The following is an 11195-nucleotide window of genomic DNA, read 5'->3' as shown; positions in this document are numbered from 1 at the left end:
AAGAGTGGAGTTACAGGCATGGCCGCTGCCATCAGCCTTCCCTCCCCAAATACGGACACCGACGCTTGCTGCCTCCAGAGAGGAGAGAGAGAGAGAGGAAAGGGAGACACACTGACTACACTTCCTGCTAGTGACTCCACTCGCTTTGTGAGTCCTTTTCAAAGTTAGTTTTGAGATGGTTGTGCAACTCCCTTAGCTTGGGCTGGCGTTGTGAGAGGTGTGCATCAGCCTCCTTGTCCTGGAGAGTCCGCGATGAGCTGGGAAAATGGAGGAGGAAGAGGAGGAGGAGGAGGAGGAGGAGGAGGAGGAGGAGGAGGAGGAGGAGGAGGAGGAGGAGGAAGCTTGTTATATGCTGCCTCCAAACAGTTCAGCCTGAGCTGTAAACACAGCTGACTGTCACTCCACCATTGTATTTGATGCAATTAAAAGTTGTGTTATGGTAACATTCCTATATCGCTCTTAGTTTATTCAGACATTGTTGATCAGATTTACTGATATCATTTAAAAGCAGCTGGTCGTTCACACGAGTAATTCCACGCCAGGAGGGGGGAGAGGAAAGGAGCCATCAGACACACCTCCAAACAAACTGCAGCCTCCCCCCCCCCCCCCCCGATTGTCTCAGGGTGGAAATAAAAGCAACTCTGAAAGCAGCAGAGAATTTGACCCCACTGTGGAGCCTGAGGATTAATATTAGATAAATTGCACAGATAAGTAAATAACATGAAATCGGGGGGGGGGGGTTGGGGGCCACATGCATCAGTGTTGCTTGGACACTGGTACCCCAGGCCATGCAGAGGGGTCCATTAAGGGTGCACTAACCTGTTCAGTCTGGCGAGGTTGGCACACTCCAGGTTTCATCCATTAAAAATGCTACCTCTGAGGACCCTAGAAGTGCCCCTTCTCTGCCATAGCATCTGCCCTCTGGAATGAGGTCCCCCCCTGGAAGATTTGAATGCCCTCCCTGCCCCATCCTGTGGATATTTTTGTTAAAGAAGGACTCTTCAGTCAGGCTTTTGGAGAAGATGACAGATGCCCCTTCCTTCCTTCCCATTCCCCTCTGGGTTTATTCATTGTTGTTCCTTTGTCTTGTGTGTGCATGTGTGTCCCCCAAATGTTTGCCAGTCCATCCCCTGAGTTTCCCAGCTGGCAGGAGGTGGGCAATGGGGTTGGCTTGACAGTTGGTCTCTCGATCAGGGCTGCCACTTTGCACAGAAGAGCCTGAGCAAGCCTGGGGAAACGCTGGACTTGGCATCCTGGCATCCAACTGGGCGAGGGTTGACCCTGCAGTTCTTGCCATTCATGGGGATGCTACACACTGCACGGCGTAGTGCGGTCTGCGCTGTGACCGTCTCTCTAAACAATTATCTGAAACCTTGAATGGCCAAGTCCAAAAACGGGTGGTGGGCAGCATCTGTGGGTCCACCTGGTGGCAATTGTGGTGTGTGAATGTGGAGGGAGACAGTTACAGAGCATGTGAGTTGACCGATGGAAGGAAAGGAGAAACCTCGTCACGTGCCTCTGAGACTAAGAGAAAAGGGAGGATGCAATAGAGCCAAGGGTGGCTTCATTTTGTGCACTAGAAGTGATGAACGATGCAGTGAAGGATCCAAATGGGTATCCAAAGAGTGACGTGGTGTCATCTAGTTCAACCTCGGCAACTTCAATAGTAGTGGACTTCAACTCCCAGAATTCCTTAGCCAGCTTGACTGGGAGTTGAAGTCCACAAGTCTTAAAGTTGCTACGGAGACCCCTCAACTAATTGGTGTAACAGATGTGCTCCACAGTGAACAAAGGAAAAGTTACTGAGCAGGCCAATGATTTCACCGAGGGAGGAGGCAGAGGAGGTGAATGAAAGTGGGGGGGGGGAGAATCTGATGACCGATTGCTAAGGCGGTGCTGATGGCTCAGCTGAGTGAGCTGGTGACCTGGCTGAGAGGACATCTGAGGAAGCCAGCAAGCTCCCTCAACTAGCAAGCCAGGCAGATCTGAGCCAGGAAAGGCAGGTCAACGGGAGGGACCTTTTAATTGCTGACTTGTTCACTTGAGTAATGCAGAGACGGGGGAGGGGAGGGGACGACACCTGTTCTCAGATGACTTGAAAAGGATGGACCCTGTTTCCTCCTGAACTGTATCGGCTGCAAGCACAAGCTGTGCTCCTGGAACAGCTGAAAGAACCAGAGACAAAACTTTCCAACAATGTCGAGAAGAGCCTGGAGCTTCGGGTCTCTTCCTTGACGATGCTCCTGGCCTCCTCAGTGTTTGTTCTTCTCAGGAACCAGGAGGGAAACAGTCTGGGTCTTAAAAAGAGGCTTGTCTGGGTGCATGACAACCATGGGAGACGGGCTCTGCAGATGATCCCACTCCTCACGGGCAGGAAAGCCCGCTGCTTCCTGCTTCTGAAATGCCTGCAGTGGTTTCCATGGCTGCTACTCCTCCAAGATAAGGAGCTTTCTGAGGGAAGATCTCAAGAAACCAGAAGTGGGCAGCCCTGAAACCAGGCTGCTGGGTGGGAGGGGCCCAAATCTCAGGCATCACATGAGCTGGACACCTGGCCAAGAGGCTGCTCAATGAGGAGGGCATGCTTGACTCAAAGGTTCAAGCACTGGATACCAGCTGGCAATGCTGCCTCTCAGAGTCTCTCCTGTCTCTTCCAGTCCCGTCAAGGGGGAGCTTCCCCCTACACCACATTGTCCCCTGTGGCACCCCCTGCCCTTCCCTGCAGGGATCAGCATGTCTCCAGAAGAGCTGAGGGCTCAAAGCCCCCTCCCCAAATCCAATTACCTACACTGTAATTGTAGTGCTGCCATAATTGGACAAATATTTTTTCTAGCACTAGGAAAAAAAGGGATCTAGAAAAGCTCCTTCTTATGGTTTCCTTTGAAAAAAAGCAGTCAGAGTTACATACTCCCCGGCCTAGTTTTGGAGAAGGAAGAAGGCGCAGGATGCAGCCTATGACTAAGGAAGGCAGCTTAGCAGAGAAGAGATGCTAAGAAGAACCAAGCCGTGATTGGACTCCCCAAATTAACCTAAAAGCTGATGGGCTGGGAAGCTCCCCAAGGGCCTCCATCCCCTCTGAAGAAACAGCCCCACCTCTCCTCTAAACCTGCTCAACCTGAGGCGCAGGCAGTCCCGGGAAGGGAGGCGCAGCAGTTGGCAGGAAAGGAAGAGAAGCTCAGCTGAAGCCACAGGCAAAGGTGGGGTTTCCTCTGCGGCCTCCCTTGGTGACATCCGAAGCTGAAATGGATCAAAGGTGCTGTGATGGGGAGAGGCCAGCCTGGCGCTCTGCAGGACTGGTCCTTGGTGGCAGTGCCAGCCCTTTGCCAGACACCATGCGGCTGATCCCAGCTGCACTCCTCCAGCCAGCCAGCCGAGGCTCCTGAGCTGCTGCCAGTTCAGAGAGAGCCCCAAAGCTCATCTTGCCCCATTGCCTGTAAGGAGAACATCAGGCAGGGAAGCTCAGCTACTGCCCCAGATTGACCCCAAAAGCTGAAGGGGCCTTTGGCTTCCCCAGATGCCACCATCAACTAGCAGGAAGGATGGAAGGGAGAAGCACAGAAACGGCGTCGTCTTAACAGCAGGTGGAAGCCAAGCCTCTCCATTTGTCATGAACTGGCAGAACGAGGGATGGGCGGGGGGGCTCAGACAGGATCCCCTGCGTGGAAGGCCCGTTGTGGGGGCTGCCCGGAGCCCCGCCGTCCCCGATCTCCTTCCTCTGAGGGGGCGTAGCCCAACCCGGGAGAAGCGCCCGCAGCCGCCAGCCGCCCTGCATGGGCTTCTCCGGTCGGCCGGGTGCGCGGCGGGGAGGCTCCGGGCGGGAGGGTCCCCTGGTCCGCTGAGACGGCGCGAGACCCAGGCGGCCCCGGGGCAGCGGGCCTGGAGCACCTGCAGGGCCGGGCAAAGGAGGCCGGGCAGGGGCGGGAGCGCCCGGAGCGCCGCGCCCTCCCGACGGGGGTGGCTGGCGCGCCTCCTCCGCCGGCCGCGCTGGCCAATTCCCGGGACTGCACAAGCGCCCGGCCGAGAACAGCGCAGCGGCGAAAGGAGCGCGGGCGCAGCGGGCAGAGGCAGCAGCAGAGAAGGGCCGCCGCCGCCGCCCACTTTCCCGGACTAGGAGAGCCGCCGCCGCCGCCGTCCGCCCCATCGAGGAAAGCGAGGCGTCCCGGGAGAGAAGCGCGCGGCGCCGACAGGTGAGGGCGGCGGCTCTCCTCCTCCTCCTCCTCCTTCTCCTCGTGCCCGGTGGGCGCCCCAGCCGCGCTCCTCCTCCGCCTCTGCCCGAGTCCGACGGGCGAGAGCGGGAGGAAGGTGCTCAGCCGGGCGGCAGGCGGAGCTGGGAGGCTTTGCGGGGCTCCCGGGCAGGTGTCCGCTGAGGCGGCGCTCGCTCGGGCTCCGCTCCGCTGCGGGGCTCTCGGGGGCGGCCAAATGTGGCCTTTTCCTGACGTCCAAGCGGCCTTTGTGGAATTGAAAGCCCGGAGTCTTTGGCGGCCGAGTGAGGCCGGGCAGCCGCCACCTGCCCTTGACTGGCAGCCTCTTCGCCGTCGGCGCCCGTTTCCCAGCAGCTTCGGCCCCGCTTGCTGGGCTCGGTCTCCCCGAGGCAGCTTCTCGGGGCGCCGCTTTGAAGGCCTCCCTCCGAAGCCCGGTCAATGGGCTCAGGGTCTCCCAGCCTCCAGGGTTCTCCTGGCCTCGGGGGCGACGGGTCTCCTCTCTGGGCCCCTCAGTTGCAGCCCTCGGGGGGCCGTTTGGGGCGAGCCCAGCCCCTCCCTGCGCCTGGCCAAACGAGCCGCAATTCCCCGAAGCCTCTGCTTTACATGCGTCCGTCTGAGCAGATGCTGCTGCCGGCGCCTTCTGACTTTCGCTCCAGCCAAATTACCCCGTTTCCCAACCAGGACTCCGAGATGATCGGAGATTAATGTGACAAGCCTTGTTTTTGAGAAATCCGTGCTGATGTCTCCTAATTGCTGCCATTTGAAGGTTCTTGTAGAGAGTTTAGGCTGTGATCCGTTGTCAAACTGAACTATAATTCTCTGCGTCTTCCTTGTCCCCGTTTTGTTATTGTGATGGTTTGCAGTTGAGTTTTTAGTACAGGCCTTTAAAGAACACCCACCCACCCAATTCCCGAGTTGACCCCTTTCTCCTTTTTTATTTATCTCTGAGCAATATTGTTTCTCCGAATTTATTTAAATGGTTCTTTTTTTCTCCAAGTGCAAGGAGCAACCTTGGGGAGACTTTGCTCCTACAATCCCAATGTGGCTTGTCTGCCACTTGCACTTCTTCCACTCAGTCTTGCACATTGATGAGAGAGTTTTCAAGAGGGAGTTGTTAGAAGTGGGGGGTTTCCTAGAGGGATTGCAGGTAGCAGAGGTTGGGACAACCAAAGGCTTCACCCCAGGAGAACATGTGGACTGAAGGGAATAGAAGTGCTTTGGTTAATTGTTCCTCTTACTTTAATCCAGGACTCTCAATAGCAGGGAAAGTGTGGACTTAGCAAATAGTCCAATTCATCCTCCCTCTCTCAACTGCATCTTTTCTTTCGGAATAAATCTGTTATATTCAAATTAGGGAGTCATTTAATCAAGCCCCAATATTATGGATGCCATATTAGCATACAAAAATGGTATTGGGGCTTGATGGAATGATGCTAGGTTTTTTTTCAGGATATAATTATATATATGGGTATATATAATTATAGGTATAATTATTCTGTCATTTTCTCCTATCACATATCAATTTGAAATTTTTACTCTAACCTCTCGTCTCACAGTCTCACAGGATGCAGGTTCCAGCTTAAGTTCACTTCCTTTCTTTCACCCCCAAAAGTATCCTCTAACCCAAACTCTGATGTTAGTTCCATAACTGGTCCTTCTCGGTTGCCTGGGAGAAGGGGTGAGCACATTATCTGGGTCACAAATTCCTGAGTTTCTTCCTGAAACTTCAAAGCCTGAGACAACAGTTATTGCTGTTTCACAGCAGTAGCACCCGATACTTCCATTTTAGCCTGCATTGATTGAGGCCCATCTTGAATCAATTACTGTGTCCAGTTCTAGGTTGCACATTTTAACAAGAATCTGTACAAATTAAAACAGGTTCAGAGGAAGCAATGATGGGATAGAAGCTAATTCTTGTGAAAAAGATTTAACCTTAAAAATGCAAGGCTGGATTTGTTCAAGCAGCCATTAGTCAAGTGGACCTCAATTGCTCTCAGCAGGGCATTGGACTGGTGGTTTAATGCCATCATCATATGTGCCCACATATTTCCCCATAGATAAGGGTGCCATCTCTCCTGCTCCCAGCATATTTCAACTTTCTGATTGTGTCAACCCTAGGAGTTTCCTGGAGTCTTTTCCTCTATCTCATATTCTTGTGAATTTTGTTTGAGCTGACCTCTGTTATGGTACCACCTGAGCTCTACCCAGTAAATTTTTATCTTTGGAAGCATTCAAGCATCAACAAATACAGTTGCTATTGTTTTACCTTTGTTCAAGCACCACTATAAACATGCACTGACTGCATGCGCACACAATGCTATGTTAAGGCCAGTTCCTAATTGCCGTGCCCCACTGGGCTACATTCTACTCGTTCTGGCCCTACATTATAATTACAAGTGGAACACCTTTGCTTTCTCTTATTTTCTTTTCAGCCTCACGGGTTAAGACAGTATATCTACCCTATCCACTTGCAATTAAATATGTGTGCCAAAAAGGAAATTAGTTTGGAAAATTCTATTTAAACTCACCCACTGTGCTGTGTTTTCAGATACCTGTTTACTTGCTCAGTGACTTCATTTTACTGGAAATTGGATGTCTTACCTACCTTCTAGAGTATCTGAAATAGCCTTTCCTTAACAGAATAAAAGAGTTGGAAAGGACCTTGGAAACCCTATAGCATTACAGACAGTTGTCCAATCTGTTAAAAACTTCAAGTATTGGAGCACCCACAACTTCTGGAGGCAACTCATTCCACTGATTAATTGTTCTGTCAGGAAAAGCCTCCTTAGTTCTAGGTGGCTTCTCTCCTTGATTAGTTTCCCTCCATTGCTTCTTGTCAGGTGCCTTAGAAAATAGGCTGACCCTGTCTTCTTTGTGGCAGCCCCTTAGATATTGAAACACTGTTATCATGTCACCCCCTAGCCTAGTCCTTCTTTTCATTAAATTAGACATATTTAATTCCAGCAACTGTTCTTTACATGTTTTAGCCTACAGTCCCCTATTCATCTTTGTAGCTCTTCTCTGCACTCTTTCTAGAGTCTCAAGATCTTTTTTGCATCATGGGGACCAAAACTGGATGCAGGATTCCAAGTGTGATCTTACCAAGGCATTATAAAGTAGCATTAACACTTCCCGTGATCTTGAGTCTATCCCTATATTAATGCAGCCTAGGATGGCGTTGGTTTTTTGGGTAGCTGCAGCCCTGCTGGCTCATGTTTTAAGTCAGAGGTCTCCAAACTTGGCAACTTTAAAACTTGTGGACTTAAACTCCCAGAATTCTCCAGCCAGCTGGCTGGAGAATTCTGGGAGTTTAAGTCCACAAGTCTTAAAGTTGCCAAGTTTGGAGACCTCTGTTTTAAGGGCTCGTCCTCTCGGATCCTTGCTCATATGAAGCACACCCTTGGCCACAGGATATGTGCAGTCCACCAGAAAGACTCCTTTGGACACAGGGAGCTGTAATGGGCAGTGAGAATAAGGTTGGGAAACTGGAGAAAGTGTTGCAGGGTCAGGCAAGAGAGATCTCCTACTTCTGGGGCAAGGAAAGGCAAGGGAGGGGAGAAGGGATTTCAGATTTGCAAGATTAATGTCAGCTACTTCAGCTTCAACCACAACAATACAGAAGCAGACAATAGGTACAAGCTTAAGGTAAACCACTGCAAACTCGATTGCAGAAAATACGACTTCAGCAACCGAGTGGTCAATGCCTGGAATGCTCTACCTGACTCTGTGGTTTCTTTCCCAAACCCCCCAAACCTTAGACTGTCTATTATCGACCTCACCCCATTCCTAAGAGGTCTGTAAGGGGCAGGCATAAGCGCACCAACGAGCCTACCGTCCCTGTCCTAATTGTTTCTTTATTCGTATCCATTTCATGTATCCAAAATCATGTTTATACTTATATATGTTATCTAATACATGCTTACGAAATAAATAAATAAATAAATAAATAAATAAATAAATAAATAAATAAATAAATAAATAAATAATACATAAATAAAAATAAAGCTCTCCATCAATCCAACAAGAAAAACCTCTGATCTTAATTGTAGGTTAATCTTTAAGATCCTCAGAATCTGTCCAAATATTTGAATTCAGAATTTTCTAGCTTTTTACACTTCCACCAAACATAGTAAAATGTTCCTTTTCACATTTCCAACATGTTTGAAGTGGCTTTATATATTCTAAACAATTTCTCTAATGACATATACCAATGGTATATCCTTTTATGAACATTTTATCTTAAAATAATGTACATTTTAATCCTGTAAGCCTCAAATTTCCCACTGTTCCATCTCTATACTATAATTAAAAATTTAAGCCACGTTATCATATACTCCTTCACTTGTTCTTCTTTCAAAATTCAATAAATTTGTATATATTTTAACAATTACACGCTCATCATTTATAAGTAATTCTATTTCAAATTCAGTCTTACAATATTTAAAACCATAAATTCTGTTGTCTTCTTTAAATCTTTCTAATAATTGGAAATAAGAGATCCACTGAAAATTATATCCTTATGCTACCAGTTCCTTTTTTGATTTTATTTTACATTTCCCTTGATAAATTCTAGTATCTCGCAATATGTTAGCTACTTGTGTTCTACCTGTTATTTCTCATTTAAAAATGCTTCTTGTGATGACCTTGATTGTATCATACCACAAACTACCCTGCCGCCCAAATCTCAAATCCTGCTCTTCTAACTCCGAGAGGCTTTTGTTTCTCAGCAACATTCGCTCTTTCATAGAAGCCAAAGAGCAAGCTGCAAAATACCATTTCCAGTCAGGTAAACCTTGTTCTGCTCTTGCCTTTGCATCTTGTAAACCCCTTAGATTTAACTCGGGGGTTTTCCCCTGCCACACAAATTTAGATGTATCCTCCTACCACTGTTTAAATGGTACATCAGCTGTCAAAAGAGCTATTGCCTGAAACAAACAAAAGTAATAATTCTAGGCAGGACGTTCATTTTATCACAGAAATTCTCCCCAGCACTGAGAATTGTGGATTCTCCCATCTTAACATATCTTTTTTAGCTTCATTCATTCTTGTCTTAACTAATATTTTCATGATCTGTTTAATCTTGACACCTGTTTATGACCAAGTTCTTTGCCCATTAATATTTCAATTCCCTTTAAAAGATATTCTACAGACAGGACCAAATCATTAGCAAAAGCTAATTTCTTAATCTTTATTCCCACATACCCAGTTCATTTACAAACTCATTTTTGGCTTTACATAATTCAGTATTATTTCCAATTCTATTATTAACATAAATAGTTGCCATTGTAAAAGCTTAGTTTATTGATCCACACTTATCTTCTTGGGAAATTTCTCTAATTCTTCTTTCCTCTATTTTATTCAAAATAGTTCGTTTTTTCTCTTGACTCTTCTTTTTAAGTTCACTATTATATTGCATAAAATGTCCAATAAAAGTTTGCTTACACCTTAAACTATTTTTAAATCAGTGCCTGTACCTATGTTATTTTCAAAAATGTATTTACATTTATTTTTACAATATTCCACTGTTGCTTCTTTCTGGGTTGAGATTATCTCTTGCTGACTGCTACCCCAGTGGCAGCACCTTCTTCCTGTCTCCCAAGGTTGTTCTCACAGCCCATTACAGGAAGTATAAAACTAATCAAGTATTTATTTCTACAAATATGTATGTACCACCTACTCTGTAGATTCCAGGTGCCTTAAAAACCTATGAAAATGTCAAACAGCTGCCCCCCAATACTGCCTAAGTATGATTCTTCTGACCTTGCAGAGAGCTCGTATTTACTGCCCACCTGAAAATTAGAACCTGGTGGGCCAGCAATTCTGGAGTGAGAAGGTCATCCATTGCTCCTTGCCTTCTACCTGAACCCCTGAGAATTGTAGGTGAGAACATGCCAGCGGGAAAGTGAAGTTGTGCCCCTGTTGCTCTTTCGACTTCCTCTGGCATTTGGTGGCTCCTCTGGCAGCAGAAAGGCCTCAGCTCTGGCTCCACACAACCCTTTGTGCTCTTAGGGTGTGACTTAGGGAGAGGTGACACAGGAGTCAGTTGATGGACCACCTAAGAAAAGTTCCAGCCACTTCAGTGACCCTTTCCTGAGAGATCCGTGTCACCTGATGGTCCTTGGGCAACTATTCTTGGGGCTCTCTGCACCACAACTATCCCGGATCTCCAGATGGAGCAGGTCAGGAAAACGGCTTCCTTTGGCGTCTTTAAACTGACTGAAGTTGGTGAAACTTACAGGAAAAGCAAAATAGCAAGAAAAAAGACACAGACTGTCTCTCTCTGTGCTTCCTCCCAGGCATTTGTAGCCAGGAGCAGTTTCATTTTTGAGAGAATTGAATTTTCTCACGTTTGCAGCTAGAAAAACCTACCACACCGCATTGGCTGAGCCTTTGTGCTTTTCTTACTCACCCGTAACACCAGACCTCGCCAGCACTTCCTTCTTCCCTGAGGTTTGTGCCTCCGCTCCCAGTGGAAACCAGCACAAACCACATCTGGCTGTCGAGGAGGATTTGTGGTTTCCAAAACTGCTGCCCTTTGTTGCGTAGTGCTCCAGGGTGGGTCCTGCCCAGATCCGGTGGTAGAACTTCACTCATCTACACTTTGTGTGTTGCGCTGGTTGCCCAAATGACCACAAGTGGGCAACCAGCTGCTTGGCAAGACCCCGGCTCCCCTTGGAAAATACATACTTGGGTGTGCATGGAAGGAACAAAGGAACAAATGTACAAACAGGGACAGGCAGAACAAAATTTGATGGCAGTGAGCAGAGGGTATTATTTCTCTCTCTCACTCTCTTAGCAAACCTTTGCTCCAAAGGACCCTCTGAGGGACGGGGGGAATCACCCTGTTTTTTAATCCTGTCTGTACTGGGGATTAATTTAAGCAGAGTGTGACTGATGTTTATCAGCTGAAAAAAAGGACCGATGGATGGACGGACGTTCCTGGTGACCTTCCCTGCCTTCACTCTGAGAAGCCCCCAGCCAAGGGCCAGGAGCACC

At 48.1% G+C, this 11195-nt stretch overlaps 1 protein-coding gene across 1 annotated transcript in view; it reads left to right on the top strand.

Moving 5' to 3' along the window:
• The first annotated feature begins 3964 nt into the window (after positions 1 to 3964).
• The window catches only part of SCNN1B (sodium channel epithelial 1 subunit beta), a 29826-nt gene continuing 22595 nt past the window's right edge, over positions 3965 to 11195 (top strand). The window contains exon 1 of the mRNA XM_081965390.1: positions 3965 to 4184. The gene's annotated coding sequence lies outside the window, so the exon portion shown is untranslated. The remainder of the gene's footprint in view (positions 4185 to 11195) is intronic.

The sequence above is a fragment of the Natrix helvetica genome (assembly GCF_964273705.1).
Source record: "Natrix helvetica genome assembly, chromosome: 13".
In the NCBI taxonomy this organism is placed as follows: Eukaryota; Metazoa; Chordata; class Lepidosauria; order Squamata; family Natricidae; genus Natrix; species Natrix helvetica.
Note: the sequence above shows the minus strand (reverse complement) of the source record. Positions and strands in the feature narration are given on the sequence as shown.